This window comes from Macrobrachium rosenbergii, chromosome 47 (genome assembly GCF_040412425.1).
Source record: "Macrobrachium rosenbergii isolate ZJJX-2024 chromosome 47, ASM4041242v1, whole genome shotgun sequence".
In the NCBI taxonomy this organism is placed as follows: Eukaryota; Metazoa; Arthropoda; class Malacostraca; order Decapoda; family Palaemonidae; genus Macrobrachium; species Macrobrachium rosenbergii.
Genome location: NC_089787.1, coordinates 36808139 through 36834370, shown reverse-complemented (window position 1 = coordinate 36834370; position 26232 = coordinate 36808139). Strand labels below are relative to the sequence as shown.

At 35.8% G+C, this 26232-nt stretch overlaps 1 long non-coding RNA gene across 2 annotated transcripts in view; it reads right to left on the bottom strand.

Annotated features, from left to right (window-relative positions):
* Nucleotides 1-26232, bottom strand: part of LOC136830763 (uncharacterized) — an 870103-nt gene that overhangs the window by 230986 nt on the left and 612885 nt on the right. For both annotated transcript variants that reach the window (XR_010850738.1, XR_010850739.1), the window contains one exon: nt 9155-9260. This is a non-coding gene — a long non-coding RNA (uncharacterized lncRNA). The remainder of the gene's footprint in view (nt 1-9154; nt 9261-26232) is intronic.

Below are 26232 nucleotides of genomic sequence, written 5' to 3'. Positions count from 1 at the left end.
CCGACACTGCGTATGTTTATATTTGTTTTTATTGCGTTTTGCGATATTCTGTTAAATCCCTCACCATTTTAATTTAATGGATGCCCTCCGTTTTACTGATCATAAAAGTCTGGCGGTTTTTTAGTTTTTTATTGTGCATATATATATATATATATATATATATATATATATATATATTTATATATATATTACATATATATAAATACATATATAATCTGTATATACATATATATAATGTGTACGATGAATGTTTTCTAAATGTAACATATGTAGTCTACGTTAATACACTCCACATTTGACAACCACAAGATCTTAAACAAGATTATATTGGGCAACGTTATACATACATACATACATACATACATACATACAAACACACACACACATATATATGTATATAAATATATAATACAGTACATACATAAATTTATATGCATATATATATATATATATATATATATATATATATATATTATATATATATATTTATTATCTTTACAAAGTTCGTTATGAGTTTCACCCAGTGTTTTAGTTACTGTATGTTCGCTACCAGGATTACGCATGTTGTGCTTTAATCATTCTTACATTTTTTTCCAATACGATTTAATTTCACTGACACACTTTTTTCCAAAGCTGCGACTTGTAAGAACTGTTCTCAGGGCGAGTATCTCTCCTGTAACCTGTTTGCAACGTTGCGTATTGAAATCGTAACTCCTATTGGCTGCGACAGGACAATGAGAGCGGGATGTTTACGATTGGGGATTCCTATCGGCGAGGGATAACGTCTTTCAGGACACAACAGAGGGGGCTGAAGGAACTGAGGCAAGATAAGGAAGGGAGGAAGACCTAGGTGCTGCTTTTATTGCTTGTCCCGGAATTCAAGGGAACACTTGATACTTCTGATCTGAATTCACTAATTACTTCATATGTACCATGCTCACGAGCATAATTCTGTACATGTATATATATATATATATATATATATATATATATATATATATATATATATATATATATATATATATATATATATATATATATATAGTACTGGAAATGTTATTTGAAGTATGGTATCAGCTGGCTAACAAAACCGAGCAAACCTTATTAAAATGCAAAAGTATAACTAACGTCACTCGAAGTAACCTATAAGAATAAATATGGATTTTGAGCAGTTTGTCAATTTAGGAAAATTTGAAAATGCCTCATGGGATGAAACTGATCTCATAGAGGCCACGATAGTATTAATGATGAAATCTGTCTTATTTTGCTGTCATAGCAGAATTAGTCATAACTAAAGTAACGATCATGACGAGTTTCAGAAATTATCGGTATCATATGAAAGGCATAAGTGAAAGAAATAATACGCCCTTACTAGGAATAATATTATTTTGGTAATGAATCGCCGGTAAAATGATAGGGTATTGGTTACACGTCATGAAATATCTAAAATCATTAAAAAATGTATTTAGGTATTCCGTTAAATATCAAGAAAATACATAAGTAGTGGGTCATAAAGTAACTAATGACTTTAAGCATAAAGTAGTAATTAAGAATATACAGTAAGAAATATAACAGTAAAGCGTGCGACTACAGTAATTCAATTCTAGGCAACTTTCCTTTGGTCCTAACAGTATAAACATTCCAAATTACTTAAAAAACAAACACTGTTTACGTATGGAATTAAACATACTTTTCCTCCTTTACCATCATTACTCCATTTCAACGGAACAATATCTCTGGGCGAAAGGTCACGTCTGCCGTAACTTTCTGTCCCAGAAAGTTAATTTCCAAAGGTCCTCCCACTTTTAAAACTATTTTTTCCCCTCGGAATAATCTTATTTTACTTTGTCTTCTCATTCAGACGTTAGCTGAAAGAAGGAAATGAATCTGCAGCCGAATGTGTTAGTGATATCGTGTTTATCGCCACTTGGGCTGAAATTGTCGTGACTTTCACAGCGACAAGGAGACGATTTCAGGATGTTTACGGGTCGGAATTCCCATTGGCACAGGAAGCTGATGCTCTTGATAGAACGGAAAATGCTCCGCAAAGGGAAGAATGAGAGAGAGAGAGAGAGAGAGAGAGAGAGAGAGAGAGAGAGAGAGAGAGAGACTATAGCACAAGGAAAGCAAGGAAATAGTCAGTGATATCCTAAGTTGTTTCACATAAATACATACACACATAAACAAACAAACAACACACACACACACACACACACACACACACACACACACACACACACATATATATATATATATATATATATATATATATATATATATATATATATATATACAGTATGTCTTTTTTTCTTGAAAGTGTGGGGTGGGGGTGGGGCGATTGGCACATTCTTAAAAGGGAGGGCGACAGAGGATACTGAAATTCCGATCCTGAGCAAGTCTTTTTAGGATGAAATTTTTGTCCCATGCCTTTCCTAATCTCGTTGTACCCTTAGCCCAACTACAGCTGACTAACCAACAAAATACCTATTTCAGGGACAAAATGGATCTGTCAGTAATCGGGCTAAAGTCACTCGTCCCATGGGGTCGATCTCGGGTTTCACAGTAGCCTAAGTTTGACTGAGGGTCATCTCCGAAAGTTTCTGAAGAGGCCAGGGGAGAATCTAAGATGGATTAGCATTCATGTACTTTTATGTCATTAGAATCTGAAATGGGTTTGAAAATAAAAGAAAACCTATTGACTGTTTGGGCACTGATTGAAAGATATATGATAAGTGACTTGCTTAGGTGTATCTGCAGGCTATAGTGCATAAATAGTTTATATCAACTGTATTACTAGAAAAGCCGTGGTCACCAATTATTGAGTCTGGGGTTAATATTTAAAAAATTGGGACAAATAAATTTCTACATCACGTTGTTAATTTTTGCTGTGACTAATATGGTTGATAACCTTAAACAATATGAACATTATAAAATTAACACAGAATACTTAAGAGCGAAACAAAAAAAAATTTCTGAGAGTATCACTCAAAGTGTGATTGTAAAACAATCAAATTTCTGAGAGTATCACTCAGATTATGATTGTGAAACAAAATAATTTTTGAGAGCATCACTCAAAGTGTGATTGTGAAACAACAAAATTTCTGAGAGCATCACTCAAAGTGTGATTGTGAAACAAAAAAATTTCAGAGAGTATCACTCAGACTGTGATTGTGAAACAAAATAATTTCTGAGAGTATCACTCAAAGTGTGACTGTGAAAGAACAAAATTTCTGAGAGCATCACTCAAAGTGTGATTGTGAAACAGCAAAATTTCTGAGAGTATATCTCAAAGTGTGATTACTTAGTGTCATCCGAGAACAAGAAATAATGTGTCTATAGAGACAAGTAAAGGAACGAGAGGTTTAGAATCTTTGCCGTTCAAAGTAACAAAAGAAAAACCTTGTTAATAGCTTCTCAGAAATGAATATGAATGCTGAGAACACATCATTCAGAAAGAGACTGGTGCTCAAAGCTCGGAAGCTGAAGGTTTAGAAGCATCAACTCACTAAGTCATAAACTATCAAGAGCATAAGAGTGGAGATGTAACATAAATGCTACCAATTTAGCTTGTTGCCTAAAAACATGACTGTCAATCTGTGCTAGTGTAGGCTTTTATTTAAGTAAAGGCAAATAGGATGGGGAACTTAATGCCTTCATTTAGACGAAACCCGAAGAAAACTTGACAGATCTGCCTCTCCAGGAATGAACTTAGCCCAACGTACAGTGAACAGAATATCATTGTTTTGGTTTCTAGCCATAGCACTTAAAATATGCGCATTTACAAAATAAAACAAGTAAAAAATGCGCCGAATTTTCTTCGGCGCAATCGAGTTTTCTGTACAGCGTATATGCAAGGCCACCGAAAATAGATATATTTTTCGGTGGTCTCGGTATACTGCTGTACGAGCCGCGGCCCATGAAACTTTAACCACGGCCCGGTGGTGGCATGTCCTGTATCGTTGCCAGACGCACGATTATGGCTAACTTTAACCTTAAATAAATAAAAACTACTAAGGCTAGAGGGCTGCAATTTGGTATGTTTGATGATTGGAGAGTGGATGATCAACATACCAATTTGCAGCCCTCTAGCCTCAGTAGTTTTTAAGATCAGCCGGCGGACAGAAAAAGCGCGAACGGACAGACAAAGTCGGCACAATAGTTTCCTTTTACAGAAAGCTAAAAAAAAAAAAAACTGCACAGCTTTAACTTTCATGAATTCCCCCGCAAAAAAAAAAGAAAAAAAAAAAAATAAAGCAGCAGCTCGCACGCCATTTTCTTCTCAAGCACGCAATCTCCGAGAAAATGGACCGAGTCTGCCTCCAAGGAAATCATTTCCACGTAGTCATTAATCAAAGTTCCAGTGGGCCAAATGACGTGAAACCCCGAGTCGTTCCTAATCCCAGAGTGAATGGCCTCAGTGTTAACGATATCTCAGGTGCTCGAGAATTACTGTGATCTGCTCTGGGATCAGATGCATTCGGGCTATTTCTGTTCCGTACGCCGGAGTCCTTTCCATCAAGGTGTCCGAAGCTTCGGTTGAAAGATTTGATTACTTTCACATCTCGTCCGACTCTCATTTTGCTTTTATTTTTCTGTAAACGAAACTAATGAACCGGCTTTGTCTGTCCGTCCTCAACTTTATTCTGTCCTCATTTTTTCTGTTCGCCCTCAGATCTTAAAAATTACTAAGGCCAGAGGGCTGCAAATTGGTATGTTGATTATCCATCCTCCAATCATCAAACATACCAAATTGTAGCCCTCTAGCCTCAGTAGTTTTTATTTTATTTAAGGTTAAATTGGCCATAATCGTGCTTCTGGCAACGATATAGGATATTCCACCACAGGGCCGTGGTTAAAGTTTCAAGGGCTGCGTATCATACATCATTATACCGAGACCACCGAAAGATAGATCTATTTTCGGAGGCCTTGATTATACGCTGTAGCGGCTGCAAAGAAAACTCGATTGCGCCGAAGAAACTTCGGCACATTTTTTATCTAAGTTCACTGAAGAAGTTTTGGTTGGAACACCACTTTATCTGTATTTTAATTTTCTTCATTAAACTTTTACCAAGACGAGAAAATTTCCGACTAATAAAAAAATTCTTATAATTTTCCATTTTTATGGGTCTAACACGTGCTCATGAAAAAACAAACACCAGACACTATTACAATATAATTTTATTCGGTTTGATTTTTTCTTCTCTTAATAAATATCATTGCTTTGAAATGAAGTTATTGTGATGTTTTCCTAAACATTTTGACAAGCAGACTAATTAGGTTTGTCATACCGATGAGTAAGACCTTTAGCATTTAATCTTTTCACTTATCTACATCTTACCATGTTTTATTTGATCTACATATATGGCAACGGGTTACATACTAACTTTTAGTTTACTCCTGATATCAATTTCGCAAGAATTAAAGATATAAGTAAATATTTGCTCTTATTAACATGAGCATTCTTGCTCCCATTTTCTTATCATAATCGCATTTTTGGTAGTTTTCAAGTTAGAGCGATTTTTTTCCTAGCTTCGTTCATATTAACATCCATATGAAGATAAGTAAAATAAGAAAAACAAGTAAAAAATGCACCCAAGTTTCTTCGGCGCAATCGAGTTTTCTGTACAGCGGCTCCAGCGTATAATCAAGGCCACCGAAAATGGATCTATCTTTCGGTGGTCTCGGTATAATGCTGTGTGAGCCGCGGCCCATGAAACTTTAACCACGGCTCGGTGGTGGCCTATTCTATATAGTTGCCAGACGCACGATTATGGCTAACTTTAACCTTAAATAATATAAAAACTACTGAGGAGGCTAGAGGGCTGCAATTTGGAATGTTTGATGATTGGAGGGTGGATGATCAACATACCAATTTGCAGCCCTCTAGCCTCGGAAGTTTTCAAGATCTGGGGGCGGACAGAAAAGTGCGGATGGACAGACAAAGCCGGCACAATAGTTTTCTTTTACAGAAAACTTAAAAAAACTCGGGTAAGTGATTGCCCTTTAAACTGAATTCAAAATACAGTGCTATCCAACTAAAATGTACATGGCAATGGATAAATACTGAAATGTATTGCGCCTCATACTCAACGTGTATTTATGGTCTATATTACTAAGCAAATATCTATCCTATTTTCAATTATGATAGAATGGGGAATCTCACCATTTTTCATCCACCGGCTCCCCCTTCCCCTCCATAATTATCCTCTCATTTATCAATTTGACACACTCGACCCAGCAGCCTGACACTGAATTTAGAGATAATGAATTATAACTAATACGTCACATGTTGCTACGATGAACAAAAGCAGCTGGTTTGAATAGTAATGCTATTTTGAAGGTCATCAAAAACGGTATTTCATGCTCTTTCTTTCAGTATTTTTCTCCTCTGTTTCTCTACATTTTTGTCAGTCACTTAAATACCGCTTCAAAACCTCTTGTAAACCGTCGAGGTGGGGTCACAAACCCCAGGTGAAGCGCCCGTGTTGTTGGGATAGGCTGGATTCAGGCGAATTAATCAGTTTACTGGAAATACTCTCTTCTTTTGCATCGACTATCAAAATCCCCTTTGTTTTCTTCTTCTGAATCCCTAACCCCAGGTTTAGAAATTTTCCGTCAGTGGAATGGATTGGATTAAAACTTACAGATCAAATGACTTCATTGTTATAATCTCTCCCTCTCTGCATTCAGTTTAACCACACAAGTACCCTCAGAAACCCTCCTCTGAATCCCTAACCAAAGTTTTAAAACCTTTCCGTTAGTGGGATGGATTGGGTTAAAGCTCGTAAATAAGTTGGCTTAAAAATCAGAATCCCTTCCTTTCTGTATTTAATTCAACCACCATACAAGGACCCTAAGATGTCCCCAACTGAACCCCTGGAGGATCCCGAACCCCCGGTTGAGAACCCCAGTGGTTATGAGCAGAATGCATTAAAATGCACAAACCCTGAAAGAATGATCCCCAGATAACGAATTAATTTCCTGGCCGAAGAATTAAATTTTCTCGAAGTCATTAATCACTGTCGGGACTCTGATGATGCAAAACATCGCCATTAATGAACACCAAATGAACAGGCTTCCAGCAATATCAATTTCCCGCGTGTCTGCAATGCAATTATTATACCCTGCAATTGCTTTCGCGACGTTTCGTTGCGTTTGGTACGCGAAGCGTTTTTTTTTTTTAGGAGAAAATTCATTTGGGGATTTCGTGACTCTTCAAGATTTAGTTAAACAAAAGGCTGTGACTTAACTGAGATAAAGGAAGTTAGCAATATGACCAGATAAAAGAGAAGGTTGAATTTAGGTTTAAAACTTCTGCCTTCTAAAATACCAAGAGTTGACAAATTGAATTTCATGACTTTTAAAGATTTTGTTAAACAAACGGCCATAACTTAACTGAGATAAAGGAAGTTAGTATTATGACCGGATAAAAGAGAAGGTTGAATTTAGGGTTAAAGCTTCTGCCTTTTAAAATACCAAGTGTTGATACATTTAGCAAAGAAGAAAAAAACTTTGTTATTCTGGTGCAAGCGGCAATGGGTCATGATTAGGGCCGAAGGCCAATAGAAAGAAATGAGTAATAGAAAAAGGTGAAGGACGCGTCCATCTGCATATGTTTACGGTCAGTCATACAACATAAGGACCCATTTTCGTTCGACAAGCATATGGAACAAAGCAAAAATGCCTTACAGAATAGAATACCAATAAACACAAAACTCATAGAAACGACAAGAGGTCCATAGAAACAAAAAGAATGGAAGAGCTCTACAAACAGTAATTATACACATACATAAACAGCGGTTGTGAAATGCAATAAAGGCAGGGCGATGGCACACAGCGATTCAGAGTCGCAATACGGTCTCTCTTGAACTTTCATGCAAAGCAGCCCTTGGAAAACAAATGTTCTGCTTGCAGTCAGTTATTTGCTGTTATTGATCATCATTAAATCGAAGACAAAATTTCTATTCATAATTACCTCGTAATTATCGTTAACCTAACAACTTTCCCAGACCATTAATATGAATGAAATGTTTATTTTTGTTATGGTATCAATAAAATAACAAGCAAGAGCATGCATGTTGTTGACTGCCAGAGCAAAAATATCAATTAAAAACTTTCTCTTTTTAATTAATTACACTAACATAGACGAGAACGCAAAAGAACGCGTACAGACAAAAGAAAGCTATAATCATATAAATAAACAATAATACAATAACGTAAACACATGGAAAGACACTTGCAGGCAAAAATTATAATGATGGATAAAAATTAATTAAATGAAAAACGCGTACATACAAATTGACCTTCAGTGGAAACAAGCCAACTCAAAGGTCATTCTCTCACTATTTACTTATGTGGGTCGCCATCCACCACCACTGTTATGCGTCGATACCCGATTTCAGTTAATGAGATCTGTGATAATGGCACAGCTATTCCAGTTACTGAGAGCTGTGTGAGTGCATATTTACGAATCAAGGCTGTTAATATTAGTTTCCATGGCGATTCTCTCTCTCTCTCTCTCTCTCTCTCTCTCTCTCTCACACAAACACAAAACACACACATACACACAAGCATACACATCCACATGTATGACAGATAAAACACTCTTGAAGCTACGTCTTATCTTCCATTGAGACAAAATACAGTATATTTAGATCAATATTTCCTCAATCTATATAATTGCATGCACGCTAACCAAATACAGCATGCATATACTATATAATCCCTTGCATGACACTGCAAAATTCGATCATGTTACTGAAATAATCACTGATGGTTTTATATATATTGATATATAGATATTTATTATATATATATACAGTATATAGATATATTATATATATATATTATATATATATATATATATATATAAAGGTGTATGTGTGTTTTGTGTGTGTCTTCTATATACATATATATATTTAAACATACATATTTATATATATATATATATATATATATATATATATATATATATATATATATATATATATATATACATATATATACACACATATACAAACACACACATGCACACATATATATATATATATATATACTGTATGTATGTACATATACATATATATGTATGTTTGTATGTATGTCGTTAATGGAAATTAAAGCACGAGACTATAACATTTAAAATGGACATACTTACAAGTTTCTTTGGGTACCGTTCTTCCAACAATGAGAGATTACAGTGGTTATGATCGGTGTCTTCAATTATTTAAGGAGATTTCTAAACCAGGCCCAACAGAAAGCGTCTGCAAAAAATTGAGAGCAAGATTAAATAAAATAAGACTTTTTTTACTGTTTTTTCTATTCTATTTTATTCTCCATCTCTTTCACTGCTGTACTCATGAATAAACATATTTTTTATTGGATTTTAGCCGTGTCGTGCAATTCACCTTATTAATTCAGAAACTAGTTGGCAAGTTCTCATCAGCTGGGCTTATTCAGTCGTGTAACTATTTTAACATGAACAAATAATTAGAGTCAATAAATCCCTATAATTTCAGTTCGCTTTTACGGAACCTTTACATATAAGAAAGGCTTATTAAAACTTGAGGTGACCGAAAAACAAATGGATATAACGCTTAAGATCTGAAAGTTTATTGTAGCCTTGAAAAACGGAAGCATGGTGAGAATTCCGGAGCTTAGCCGGAGAGGTAGAAACATTCACCTAACGAAGCAATCAGAGGATTGTTTACGTATACCTTGCTTCCACCTTCTCTCCTTGTGCCCTAACTCCTCCCTCTCCTTCTCCCTTTGCTCTTCTTTTCCTTCTCATCTACTCCATCCATCGATTTCTCATCTTTTACTCCTACACCTCCATCTCATATTTTACTCTTCGATTTCCTCTTATTTTTTCCTTAACTGCCCATTTCTCCTCTTTCCTCCTGCCACCTCGTTCATCTCTTAGTCTTCCTCCTTTCTTATTTCCTCGGCCATGATGAAGCCCCTGGAAAGAGGCTTCCATACCCTAGATATTTCCACTGCAGTAATATCCTCCACTTTCTCATCCATCTTTTCGTCACCTTATCCACTCCCCTGCCCCCTCCTACTGCATATAATACTGTATTGGTGTTCTCTCTGTTGCAAAATGTTTTGCGTGAAGATGACTATTCCCATTTGTTTGCCTACGTCTGAGGAGTCTGTATATACGAGATAACCAATGACTAGTTTTAGTTAATATTTTGTTTATGAGATGAAAATGGTGAAATATAATCGACTCTTCTGCCTTTTGCTTCAGATGGGCTTCTTAGTTTATCTCATCTATATATTTAACTGCAAAGTATTTATGCTTACAGATACAAAATCGCAATTTCAATAACAAACAAGAAAAAATGCGTCGAAGTTTCTTCGGCGCAATCGAGTTTTCTGTACAGCGTATAATGCTGTATGAAACTTTCAGCCACGGCCCATGAAACTCTCAGCCACGGCCCATTAAACTGTCAGCCACTGGTTCGGTGGTGGCCTGTGTTGTTGGTACCTATGGCGGTGCCAGAAGTACGATTATGGCTAACTTTAACCTTAAATAAAATAAAAACTACCCGAGGCTGGAGGGCTGCAATTTGGTATGTTTGATGATTGGAGGGTGGATGATCAACATACCAATTTGCAGCCCTCTAGCCTCAGCAGTTTTTAAGATCTGGGGGCGGACAGAAAAGTACGGAAGGACGGACATAGCCATCTCAATAGTTTTCTTTGACAGGAAACTAAAACGAAAAATACTACCTACGAAAAAATATAACACTTTAAACCAGAACAACATTAGCAAGCAAACCCTAACTGATCCACCTCCCCTTACATCCACCCTATAAGGTAGGCGAACAGACCCCCTTTGGAGCTAATCATTACCCAAAGTAAATAGTAGGCTTCCATCTTAAGAAAATTCCTTAAAAATGGGAAAGCCGATCCTCTAATCAGCTGATAAGGCCCTTAATGGCCTGCATTTTTAGGGACGTAATAATTGAAGTTTCCAAAGCTCGGCGCCAGCAAAAGCCGTCGCATACAGCACAAAAATGCGAAAGAAAAGAACCCGACATTTTTTGAGTATCAAGGCAGGGGGAGTTTTTATCCAGGTGCTCTTAAAATAGCAGCGGGGAGCTGGGAACTATGGGAGTCTTAGCGTTCACTTAAAAGCCTGAAAATATATTATATACTTCCACTTCAGTTAAATAATAAAGCAACAAAAATAGGTTTACGTTAGGAATTAATGTTACAGTATTCAATGTTGACAATATCAGAGGTTAAAAAGTAAACAAGCAATCGATGAACGTTGCCAGATACCATTAAGAAAAAACTACAAATCTATTTTTCATCATATATAGATAACAAAATCTGCACATGAAACATTCCTGCATATGGGCACATATATTCCATTCTTGAAGGCTAACAAACAGCTTAAAAACAAAAAAGAACAAGTAGGTGATGATCTTTTACCAAAAGAAGAGTGTAGGCTTCGGCTTTCGGTACAAAAGGAAAAGAAAATTATTACAGGAGATATGAAAGCGAACGAGATCTCTATTTTAGCGCTAGACGCAACGTTCCCTCAGCGCTCATTTTACATGGCCGAGAGAGAGAGAGAGAGAGAGAGAGAGAGAGAGAGAGAGAGAGAGAGAGAGAGAGAGAGAGAGAGAGATTCTTTATTTTAATTGTCAATGGTAGTTCCATACAGCTTTGCTTACTGGAAAATACCAATGTACACCAAGGATTATATTTACTTATTTTCAGATGATCTCACTGAAATGTCGACAGACCTGTCATAATTTTATGAGAACTGACGAACCATTTTTACTCGGAATTTCAGAATATAATAAAAATACAAAACCCTTCAACAATTATATATTTTACAAACCATCGTGTATTTTCAAACTCTAGTCCCAAATTTATTTCTATGCAAATTATGCATATCAGTTCACAAGTATTGAGTCCTACGAACAGTGAAGTAATAGATTTAGTCACAGTATTTAGAACCGGAAAATGTCCATTTCATGATGAAATATTGTAGGACAATTCATATTTAAAATGAACTTAGTAATATTCGTCTTACAGCAAGATAAAAAATGCAGAAAAACAAAACGTTTCAGTGAATTTTTAATATCATTTTATATGAATAATAAAGAAAACAAGCATATAAATACAAAATCATATAATAATAATTTTAAAAATAGCCAAAAAATCAATATAACATGACGACAAAATTACTAAGTAAAAATTTTAAACTTCCAAGATCAGCATAACACTTCAGGTTACATTTTCAAAGTACAAAAAAAAAAAAAAAAAAAAATACAGCAACGAGCCAAATTATTTCTGTCTTAATTTGTTTTTCCCCGTGAAATACAGTATTTGAATTCCCATCTCAGAGCTGTATTTTTGCAGCAGAACTAATACCCTGGATACAAAGACCCTTCATATATTTACTGAGGTAAAGTTAAAATGGCATGGGATTCTAATGCCGGGGTCTCGTAAGTATTCAGACAGACAGACACTGTAATAAGGAGTTTACATAAGGTTATACAACGAATTTAACATGGCTTTCACTTATTTAAATAAAAGCAGAGACATGTATGTAGTCGAGTTCTTTAAACTGGCGTCGCAACAGCAGAGGTCACAAACGGACATGCATAACATGACAGAAATTCAAACAATTTTGCCTAGAGAAAATTGCATCACGCACTAATAAAGAGCTGGTGAAAATGATTCTCTCTCTCTGTCTCTTTCTCTCTCTCATGAAGCACTCAGCAAGATTACCGGTGTTAATTCTAATGTCTAGGTAACAAATAATCCTCATTTTCATGTTTCCATAACATTCAATCATCGCAGTACTTTACAACGAAGCAGAAGAGGACCAAAGCTATTTCATTCCCTCAAAATGTTTCTACTTCATCGTTGAAATTTAATTTCGTTTGCTGAACGTTCACCGAATTTCCTTCCTTCCTTCCTTCCTTGCTCCGGGCGCAGGAATTTCTGTGTCTTCATAACAGGAATCAATACTGGAATTAGAGGTTCCCCTTTTTCTCACAGTATTCCTTCTCTCTTCCCTCCCGTGTTTTCTGAGTAATTCTTTTCCCTTCCCTCGTGTTTATTTTCTCCTCCCCCGCGTTTCCCTTCCTCTGTTATCGTTCTTGTTTTTCCTTTCCTACCTCCCTCGCGTTGATTATTATTTCTTATTTTCCCTCGAAACTATTCTTATTTTTGTTGGTTTCTTTCTATTTTTTTTCTTAATTATGAGTAGCATGTTCTTAATTTACCTTCGCTTTTTATACTATTTCTTCATTTCCTATCGTATTTCTTCGTCATTCCACATTATATTGTAACATTTCTCACCTACTTATTTTTCACTTATAGTTCCTACCCTTCTGCACGACTGAAACCTACTATACGATTACAATCCTATTCAGTTTAGAATCAAAACTACGATCTCAACTAAAATTAAAATGACATTTATCACTTTGCTCGGCAGTCATTGCAAATTCGGCCGAGTTGATGCTTTCTGTAACTGAATTCTAATTTTAGGAACAACTAAAAACACTTCATAATTACCTTTGTAGCTGATGGCTACTGGAAGTGAGAGTAGTCCATGCCCAACAGAAGCAAGGTGCATTACCTCTTAATTAGTCCTAAATACAGTTCGCTTTAACGAACAGGCACTGTGCTGCAAATTAACTAAATTCATGTCCACCGAAAAACCTCGCATGGAATGCAAATGAGATAGCATTTATCTAATAGGAATGATGGGAAGCTTATGCATTAAAATGGAGTCAAATTTCAAATTGAATAAAATGGGATTTTTGTCCATCAGTGAAATTCCTGTCTAAAATGCATGAAGTAAAGTTTTTGTCCATTATTACAGTAATTTTTAAGAGGAGAAGATAATGACTTAACCACGAGCAAAGGTCTTTTGTATAATGGTAATTACAAGAGGTCAAAGAAAAACTTTAAATCCACTAAAAATTTCACATACATCTCTCAACTCATTGGAATCAAACTGTCACGAATGTACAGCTCACTGAGTTAAAGGGAACTGGTGTCCGCGGCCGCAGCTGGCAGGAAATTATTTGGTTTCTTATTACATGAAAAATTTACACTTATTTTGAAAATTTCAGTCACCCAAAAAGGGAGTGTTTTTGTCTCATAATATAAGATATTTTTACACCATGTTACAAAATCTGAATCTTGAGCAATGCATGCAGGTATTCAGTTTCTGTGTTCTTGATAAAGGATTACATTAATACAGACATATCCTGGAATTCTGGACCATCCATGCTTAACTCTTTCAATATTTCAATATTAATTTTGTTTCCTTTGGTATGAAAAATCATCATTTCCAAATTTATTTTAGTAATTTTTTCACAATATTCTGAGGTTTGGGCAATTCATTATATATATATATATATATATATATATATATATATATATATATATATATATATATATATATATATATATATATATATATGTATATATATGCATCTGTATATATAAAACACATCTGCTCATAATACGTTTATGTGTAAGCAGGTAAGCTGAAATTAATGGTATTATTACACTCAAAAATCAGGTATGAAAACGTAGCCTGTCCAGGGGCATCCTATCATTTCCAGGCTTCTGCAAGACAATGAACAATTTCATTTATTTTACTGCCTAGAAAAAATAAAACTATTATAATGATACAATTATGATGAGGGTACTTTCATTATTCTCAGTAGCCTGTGTTCCAGGTATTCGCCACATGGAAACATTTTTCATTTATATTGGCTCAAAGTCACACAAATAAAATAAATATATATATATATATATACATATATATATATATATATATATATATATATATATATATATATATATATATATATATATATATATATATATCACTTTTGCGTATTTATTTTCCGTAAATTACTCACACTTTTTAACACCTTCGTAGCCTGTGTGAAACACTTCTGGAAAAGGCTAAATGCAATCTCTCTATATGGATCGTACCATCGCAATAAACCATCTATCTTTTCCAGTTAACAACTTACCTCAAGTTTAGGGTAAAAGTTAATACTTAGACCAGAGATTCTCAAATTGGGTGCCATAGGGCCCTGCGGTGCCACAGGCAGTGTCTAGGGGTGCCGCAAGATTGTCATGAATTTTATCTTGGTTAGATCATCTCAATGAACATTTATAAAAAAAAAAGTTTGCAGGAGTCTTCATATAATTATCAGTGTCTATTCTAATATATTAAAACACACACACACATATATGTGTACATATATATATATATATATATATATATATATATATATATATATATATATAATTATCATATATGCTTAAAGGTGATTATTTTTTTTATGTTAGTCTGCATTCATAACGCTTAAGTTTAACTAATTCTTCTGATATGCTCTTTGTTTGTACAGTATATGTCTGCAAGTACGATGTGCTAATTTTGGTTTGAGTATGGATAATAATTTTATTCATTAAATAAGAAGTTAATTCATGCAATATGGTGGGATGGTGAAGAAGGGGGTGCCGCGGTAATGATTACAATAGTTAGGGTGCCATCGCTAAAAAAGACTGAGAACCACTGACTTAGACAATACTACATGATGTACCACAATCACTGTTCTTTATCTCACATGGAAACGAAACAAACATTCATAAGTTATTGATTATACGAAGTAGAAGCTAACACATTCCCTATACAATAAAATTAATTTCACTAATATTCTCACTAAATATTTTACGTTTCCGTGAAAGAAGCATCCATATTGCAACTTGCATGATATCAATAAACGCCACAGTGGATTACTAATATTGTCATGATTTGACCAAAGAAAGAAATCCCGCATCACACGGCCTACTGGGATCTGTGCCGGAGACCAAACGGAGGTAGTTATCACAAACAGCGTGCCTTCCGTGGTACACTGTTGACGATACCGAAAGTTCTTTGCAATCTTGCTGCTCAGGCCCCCAGCTGCGTTGCTTTCTGTCTTTTACTTTAAATTCACTCATCTTCTTGCTAAAATAATCCTCCAATTTTAACCTCTCGCTTAAAAAGGCAATATGGTTTCCTCCGTCTAAATGTTATCTATTCATTCAAGATTAAGCCAAATGAAAGTATAGAACAGCCATGTCCAACTGCCTTTTGCATAAATAAATAAATAAATAAATAAATAAATAAAGAAATGAAAGACTGTCTGACTTCTTTGGCTTTCGCGTCATACCTCACCAAAACTGCTGCTCATACCACGCTCCCCAATTCTGTTACAAGTTTTTACCAATGACGAACCGGGTAAGGATGCTAACCACATGCACAAACCCCCAGAAATGGTCACAGGTCTTATGTCTATAAGTAAATAAATTAAATATATTAATAATTTATTAAATAAATCAAGTTGTTCATTTATATACCCCTAAATCTTTTAATCCATTCTTTCTTGATAATTTTTTTTTATCTATTAGTGGTTTTTCTTGGACTGTTTCTTTTACTTACTAGGAATCTTGTTGCAACTTTGTGCTCTGAATCTGATCTGCTAAACCGTAATATAAAAATCCCCTTTTCTCTCTTTTTCCGACCTCATGTTTTGCGCCAAAGTTTCTGAAGTTAACTCGCTCCCACACAGTCAACTTTTGGCCAGTTGGCTGGCAAGAAGTACGGGTTATTGGAGGGAGAGATGTCTTGCTCTATTTTTCTTTATATATATATATATATATATATATATATATATATATATATATATATATATATATATATATATATATATATATATATATATATATATATATAGTATACTGTATATATATATATATATATATGTATATATGTGTATACTATATATATATATACATTTATATGTATATATATATACATATATATATATATATACATTTATATATATATATATATATAATATATATATATATATATATATATATATATATATATATATATATATATATATATATATATATATATATATATATATATATATATATATATATATATATATATATATATATAATTAATAGGCTTGCAGAGAGAATTAGGAGAGAAACTAATAACTGTCACGACGATAAAACACAGAAGAAAGGATTGAAGAAGGAGGGTGGGGGGGCGGGGGTGGGAAGAGGATTACAGGGGGAATTTGGAAGCAAATTGGAGCACCCGCTCGCCTTCTTCTTCTTCTTCTTCTTCTTCTTCTTCTTCTTCTTCTTCTTCGTGAGGGAGAGAATTCGCGCAGGTAATGAGGCAACTCTTTCCAATTTCAACTTTTCTAACTTTCTGCCGCGTCAATTGAAAAGGTTGAGTTTTGACCCCCGAGGAGGGGGAGGAGGAAGGACGAGTGAAGGGGGAGGGGTAGGGGCAGGGGAAGGGGAGGAAATTGCCCATCAGGGAAGGCTGGGGGATGGAGGTCGATAGTTCTTTCTTACAGGAATCGACGGGAAGTTTAAGGATGAGTTTTTTTTTTTGTGGAAGACTATGAAAAATATTGGGCGATCAAAGATGAAGATTTTTGCGGGACCAAACGGGATGGGGGCTGACAGAGAGAGAGAGAGAGAGAGAGAGAGAGAGAGAGAGAGAGAGAGAGAGAGTTGTCGTCAGAAGCAAGTAGAAGGGAGAATCCTTTCCCACCTAACACAGGAACACAATCTGACTAAAAACGCTAAAATTTTAATTTTTTGACAATCAAATCTTGGGTTGTGTTTATGAGCCATACCTTGTTAATTATGAATATCACTTACTTATATACAAGAACATTATGGGTCAATATTTACAGTAAAGAAAGCTGTGCTAGTAATGAGGCTGACGTTACCACTTTTCGAGAATCTACCCAAATCCTTTAAAAGACGTTCTGTTCATTCCATTCGAACGTAAAGCGGTAAGCAATAGCCTTAAGTCTAAATGAATGAACTGTTCCGGAAATAGGCACTATACTTCACTTAAAATTAGGGAACTATCACTAAACTGAGCAGTATCTCATTTAAATGAGGACATTTATCATTGTTTCCAGAATATTTCGGCGAGTATCGACAACTACTGTACTTCCTATACCGGTCATTATACGTTTTGTAACTAATTCAGATTACAAAATAAGTATGGTCTTAACCAGTTAAAGACACGCATCACACAGAAATTGTGATCACTTGTTATGACCCCCTAAGGAGGGAAGTGCCGTCAGTGCAGCTCATGTGGTGCATTGTAGGCATTACTTAAGGTTCTTTGCAGCGTCCCTTCGGCCCCCTAGCTGCAACCCCTTTCATTCCTTTTACAGTATCCCCATTTATATTCTCTTTCTTCCATCTTGCTTTCCACCATCTCCTAACAATTGTTTCATAGTGCAACAACAAGGTTTTCCTCTTGTTACATCTTTCAAACCTCGCTACTATCAATTTCCGTTTCAGCGCTGAATGACCTCATAGGTCCCAGCGCTTGGCTTTTGGCCTAAGTTCTATATACTATTCTCTGCTATTCCAAATTTATAACCGAACACATTCATCATATTCACTTTCCGCGCTGATTTTAAAGGCCCTCTTAACTGTCCTCATTTGGTTTATCCGGGACAGCCTCTTTTCAGTTAGCAGTTACAGTCTCTATATATTCACATCTCCAGAAAACCTGAAATCATACCTGCGAGTCTTATTCTTAAATGGAATGGAATGCAGAATTTAGGCCAAAGGCCAAGCACTGGGACCTATGAGGTCATTCAGCGCTGGAAAGGAAATTGAGAGTTGAAAGTTATGAAAGTTGTAACAGGAGGAAAACCTCGCAGTTGCCCTATGAGATAATTGTTAGGTGAGGGTGGATAGCAAGATGAAAGAAAGATAGGAATGGAGGTACAGTAAAAGGAATGAAGGAGTTGCAGTTAGGGGCCGAAGGGACGCTGCAAAGAACCTTTAGTAATGCCTACAGTGCACCCCGTGAGATGCACTGACAGCACTACACCCCTGCGGGGGTCTTATCCTTAAACAGAGGCTAAGTACCTTATGAAAATTTATTTGTTACTCTTCTAACTGTAAAGAGATTAATGACGTAACCAGATATCTCGGCATTGACAGTCTAACATTACCCTAACATACCCACAAAAATAATGACCCTCCCTCACTCTCACCCTGAGGCAGCTCCGTAAATGCTTCAGCTCCTTGTTTCCTTCGTACCAAGCAAGGAATGTCCTAACAAAACAACCCTATGTCTTTGCTAGTTATTGAATAAATGTTAAATCGCAGTTTGGGCAATCAGGGATGATAACTTAGATGTGAACTGCAGAATAAATATCATTAGATGTAACCTTAAATTTTCCAAATACGTCTTATCAAGATGCTGTAAAACGAACACCTTCTTTACAGATGAGTTTTTGAATACTTTGTAAATGGTGCATATTATAGAATTGTAAGGATTATTGGAATACGTTTGTCAATAAAAGGAAAAAAATTTTATTATTATGGAACATAGTAATACAATTAGTCGATAACTGCTTGGACTGAGGCACTAAGGAGCAATTCCGTTCAAAGGCCGTTGTGGGAGCTGAATCCCAAAGACTCATTAGCCTTATTATTACCTCCCTGACATTACTGTCAGGAATGTTGAAGGGAGAACAGTTAATCACTCATGATTTTTACCTGGTTTGCTAAGATACTCGATATGGCAATTAGATACGAGTATAGAAGACTTTCGCAGAATCTTCATTTAATTTCCTTTGAATTCAGACGTTTTATGGGATATTTTTGACGTGGCATGGGTTTGAAAACTGACTCCTTATCACATATGAAGTAAATTTTTTAAGCACCTTCGTTTCAGTGCTTTAAGACTTTTTATGAAGAATGTATGCCAGGCTAATTATTTAGGCTTTTAATCGAAGTTTTACCAATATACAATGAATTATATTAATTAAAAATAACATCCTTCCTCTAAATATCTGCATTTCTAAAAAAACAAAAACAGTAAACTATTGTCCCTAAAGAAAATACCCTTCCACCTAAGTTTACTCCATTTTGGCATCTTACAAGTCATTAAGCAGGCAAGAGGAAACTTATACAACTTTGGTATTACAGTCCTTAGAGAAAGCCGTTAAAAGATATTCTTCCTAATGCTAAATGCTAAACGTTTTCCTGAGAGAGAGAGAGAGAGAGAGAGAGAGAGAGAGAGAGAGAGAGAGAGAGAGCTGTTGATAAAACTAATTCCTTCCCGTGTTTTATTGGACTTTCAAACGTTTTCCTCAAATTCTTCTTCTTCTTCCGACGGGAGTTTTTCAAAGGTTGAGAGATCGCAAAAGGCTTTTACTTCGCTCCTTATCTCCCTCGACACAACTTCCTCGAAGTTTCCTTAAATCAAGTTATTGCCACCTTTTTGTTAAGGGAAATTGGTCCACTGATTAAAACTTATCTGGCGTCACAACTGACAGGGTGCTGACGCTGATGTTGGAAATAAATGAGTGCAGGAATGAATGGGTGTTTTAGATTTCATGCCCCCGTAGGGGGGTAGCGCCGTCAGTGCACCTCATGCGTTGCACTGTAGGCATTACTTAAGGGTACTTGCAGCGTCCCTTCGGCCCCTAGCTGCAACCCCTGTTATTCCTTTTACTGTACCTCCGTTCATATTCTCTTTCTTCCATCTTACTTTCCACCCTCTCCTAAAAACTGTTTCATAGTGCAACTGCGAGATTTCCTCCTGTTACACCTTTCAAACCTCTTCACTGTTAAATTTCCGTTTCAGCAATGAATGACTTCATAGGTCCCAGCGATTGGCCTTTGGCCTAAATTCTATTCTATTCTATTCTAGACTTCATGCGAATTTCATTAATGAAATCTTGACCAGAGGTTGAAAACAAGAACGTAATAACTGATAAACCTTATGCTTATTATGAAGAAATCGAAATAAACTAACAGAGCAATAAATGGTCTGCACCGATGCAAGGGTCAATTATTGATTGCTTAACTGATTTTGTTAATTAGCGTTGAAATGAAGAAAGTCTACAGGTTGTTTTTCAAGAAATCCGGCTAAATAAAAGCAATCATCATTCATTTTATTGACTAAGGTTTTGAAGATGTTGCACAAGGGCGAGCATCTGCCTTGTGTTGATCATTCTAGTTAACATTAATACTTACCCAATTTAAGGGAGTTAGGTAAAAAATTATCTTCCCTTGCAAATGAAGCCTATGTAAAATTAAGCTACAAAATATGTACTTGCTCCCTAAATGCCTGAAAATCCTTTTGTATCTACAAATGAAGTTTACACTGTAACACGCACACATACATACATAAACACACACACACATATATATATGCATTTATATATGTAATATATATATATATAATATATATATATATATGTATAACTTTATATATATATATATATATATATATATATATATATATATATATATATATATATATATATATATATATATATATATATTCTACACGCCTCCCTTCTTGGAAGGGTGGATTCAGAACAAGCAACCTCTCCGGTTTTCTGCAATTATTTCAGGATGAGGTCGGAAGCTAACTGTACCGAACGTTGATCGGGCAGCTAGCAAACGCGTTCTGATATCTTTCTATCGTTGTCCTAGTGCTTTCAGATACATTCATCATTCAATAACCTTTCATGCATATCCCGATTATTATTATTATTATTATTATTATTATTATTATTATTATTATTATTATTATTATTATTAACCCACCTCGGACAAATAGGTTTGCGGACAAACGAGGTTTGCAGGAGGAAGAGGGTGGATGCGTCATGTCTCCCCTACCCTCCTTATCCTCTACCTACCCCGCCCCCGCCAGGGCCGGACAAACAGGTTTGCAGGATGAGGGTGGATGCGTCATGACTCTCTACCCTCCCTATCCCCTTCCTACCCTGCCCCCGCCAGGGCCGGACAAAAAGGTTTGCAGGAGGAGGGTGGGTGTGTCATGTCTCCTCTACCCTCCCTATCCTCTACCTACCCCGCCCCCACCAGGGCCGGACAAACAGGTTTGCAGGAGGAGGGTGGATGCGTCATAACAGAAATAAAGGGGTTAATTATGTAAGAGAAATAACATAGAAGAAAATGGCCAGAAAATGTCAGTAGATGTTTTTTTGACCTGTGTAATTCACGTACTTACTTTAATCATTTTTTCCTCGACGACTTATTATCTTCTCGCTTCCATTAAATAAGCGATTTGTGTGATACCAGAGTACTAGACCACCTTACAACTACCGTAAAACTATCCTAAAGTTAATATTATCTTCTCAACCATTATCAGTCAACGGTCACTCCATTAGCCTTCCCTTGAATGTTTTCCATGTCGTTTTCTTTTTTTTCGCTGTGAAACTATTGTAAATGTAATAGCCTCACTGATGGTAAGTGAAGCTAAGCTAAGATCTGTTTACCTAACTTGAATATCATCGTATATATTTCCCTCCCGGACAGTTCCCATAAAATCCAGTTATTTTACAAAATCTCCCTTCGTCTACTTTGTCTCATTCTCCCCCAAGCCCTTCATCAGCCTTTATCGTTTTACATCCCTTACCCCTTTAATTTCCTTATTTATACCCTTCTCTTTTAACACCAGTTTCTACACTGAAGCAACGGCTCTGACAACTTTCACTTCACCTTCACTTCTCGTTCTGTGCTACCTATTTAGTTTGTGTTATTCCCTGGTCAAAATCTTAAGTGCTCAATGCAGCATCCCTTAGTTATGATCGTAATAACCATTGCGAATTTTATGCCGTCCTGAGTTCAGCCATATACACTCCAGAAATACGGCAGATCTTACGTTCGTAACGTTACCTACAGCTATTTTCACAATTATACGTAACCTCTAGTATATTTCTTTCTACGGGGCCAATGAGACGGGCAAACCAATAACCTCACCTAGAAAGTGAAGGAAGGGAAAGTGTGTTTAATCCAGGAAGGATGCGATAAAGACCACGTCTGCCAGTTTGCACTTTGTATACTTGATACTAACATGCTGGTTTGTTATATTTTCCTCTCAGGTTTATTTGTTAAATAATATTTCACAGTCACCCATAACGTGGATCCATAATAATCTTCCTGCTGTCAAACTCTTAGGACACAAGAAACCAAACGAAAATTACTTTTCTTCTCTCTCTCTCTCTCTCTCTCTCTCTCTCTCCTTTCCTTTTTCCCACGTTTTTCAATCAAAATGCCCAACCTAAACAATCTATCCTTCTAAAGAAAGCGTGCAATCAACTCATTATGAACAATTACACATGTTTTTTTATTTATTTTCACTCTTCGTCTCGTTTAAACATCGTTCCTTAAATTTCAAAATGTTGTTTTTCGCTTCGTTCACTTTCAGCATCACAGCCTAAGTTTTTTTTTCACAAACTGCACATCTCGCAACACACACACACATATATAGACAGGTTGGTCATGAGAGAGAGAGAGAGAGAGAGAGAGAGAGAGAGAGAGATGTATTTCTTTTAAAACCGCGAGGTTACATGATCTTGATGGGGAGAAAACAATTTGTAAAATCATTTATGAATACCCATGTCACTTCAAAACTATATTTATTATCTACTTATTTATAATCTTCTAGTCAAAAGATGGAGGTTTATAAGAGTTACGAAAGATTACAAGCAGGTAGAGAATTCCAAAGCCAGAAAACAGAGGATCAGACACAACCACTGAACCGTGCAATCGCAAGAGAATAAATGACCTCTACAAAGCAGGTACACTTTTAAAGCACTGAATTCTTCGTCATCAGAGAACATGTCATGTTATCCTGGCCAAGAAAGCTCCCGTGGAGGAATGCATGTGTAAAAATGCTTAACTTTCCCCGAAAAAGACGTTCAAGAAATAATCGCGCACCCGCGGACGGGGACCGAAGCGCCAGATGTTGGGTCGGAATTCTGTCGACTTTGCAGGAAGAGGAAAGTTTATCAAGACGATTTGAGAGAGGAAAGTGAGTAAAAGATAAGGGTATCAGGCTTGATTCTGGAACAAGTGACACCAGCGTTGAAACATTTATTTGATATACCACCAATCAACCCATCTCTCACTAATATTTGATAATGCAGTTATCACAGCAATTCTTTCCGTTATTTCAGAAATTACAAAAAATTATACAACCACCACAAACACACACACACACACACACACACACACACACACATATATATATATATATATATATATATATATATATATATATATATATATATATATATATATATATATATATATATATATATATATATATATATAACATACAAAAACACACACGTGTGTGTGTGTAGGATAATTTTAAAATAAACTTCGATACCAAAGCAGCCACATACAGCCTATTTTAACAGAGTATTGTATTATATTCAACGCTATTTATGCCCTATTTCAAAACAGGTCAGTCCTAAAACGAAGGACTTTCAAAATCAGTAGTGTTCTGCATTCAAAATTTGAATAGGATTTCGGTGTAGCGTTTTACATTCAGTCACATACCCGTAAAGTCTGACTGTGGATCTGCGTTCATACAATGGATTGTTTATTGACGTACAGATGCATGCAACAAGATATGTTTTCTCATAAATATATCCGACTTAATGGCAACTGAATTAAAACCATTTCTGGTGGAGAGGGCTGGCCCAAAATTTCAGGTAAGCTACAATGAAGTCCAGGGTGAACTGAATTAAAATCACTTCTGGTGGAGAAGGTTGGCCCAAAATTTCAGGTAAGCTACAATGAAGTCCAGGATGTGAGTTATATGAAACCAGGTTTCAAAATACATATATTATATTAATTTCCTTGGCTGCTTAAATAGGGACATTGATATTCCCTGCCAACTGTGGAATACCTAATAGGAAATAGGAGATGCTGCGAGTTATAACTATGGGACTGAGAATATTAGAGAATGATAAGAAATAGTAGATCTTTAATATCCCTGCAGGTTGGCAGTGCCATCAGCGCACCTCACGCGGTGCACTGTAGGCATTACTTAAGATTCTTTGCAGCTTCACTTTGGCACCTAGCGGGTTCCTCTTTCACTCCTTTGGCTGTACCTCCGTTCATATTCTCTTTTTCCCGTCTTACGTTCCTCAATCCTCTCCTAACAATCGCTTCATAGTGAAACAAGGAGGTTTTCCTTCTGTTACGCCTTCAAAGCCTTTAACTTTCAGTTTTCCTTTCAGTGCTGAATGACCTTACAGATCCCAGCGCTTAGCCTTCGACCTAAATTTTATATTCCAATTCCAATTCCTAGATCTTTGGTGGAAAAGGTATCTTTAGAGTTTTATGGTGAAAATAAACTGGAAGAGATTTGTTCCCGCGTATCCAGATTCTGAATCATGTCACTGAAAATGAAACCGAGATTTTAAACTCATAAACAAGACAAAAAAACAAAAATCAATTTAGCAATTTTTTTTCCACTTACCATGACGTCATTGATAACACAGATAATATTTTTCTTGAGTGTGTGTGTGTGTGTTTATCTTTCAAAGCTCAAAAACCCTCAACGTTAACATATAACTCATTGTGTTTTTTTTTTTATTTTTAAAAATCCATCCCATTGTGTCCATAATTCTCGCTAAGGGAAGACACTTCGGCTCTATAGTGTAACGACTCCTAAACATTTCCTATTTTCTACTTTTTCTTTATCCTCGTATAGGAGAACAAAAGAACAAAGGGTGTTCTTCAAGAAATTGGATCTTGTTCTGACCTTGGAAGTCTTCGAGAACAAAAGTAGCTCAAGCTTTCAAGACGACATTTCTATAATGTCCATTTTCATTAGATCAATAGTCACTCTAGATACAAATTTTGAGGAAGGGCTAAAAGTTGATAATCAGAAACAAAAGAGACAGAAAAGTTCCTTATGTAGTAGGGGGTGATGGTATGGGGAATGGATTGGTCAATATGGAAAAAAAAAGTAGGGGGTTGGTAAGAATGAGATGGAAAGAGATTTAGAGATGATTAAGGAAAATAAAAAAATGATACCAGATTGAGATAATATATACATATATATGTATACATATATAAATGGTTTACGTCCACTGGAGTCGCTGAATAGGTTTTCGTGTCACGGGTTCGTGTCCCGACGATTCCAATTCATTTATCACTTATATAAATTCCCCTTCGGCGACAATTCTCCAACGAAGATATCCTGAGGTAGCGTGAATTCGATATTAAGCGACATTTGTAGCTTCATGATTGTATATAAATCACGGTGTGATAAAATTTCATATATACACAGTATATATATATATATATATATATATGTATATATATATATATATATATATATAT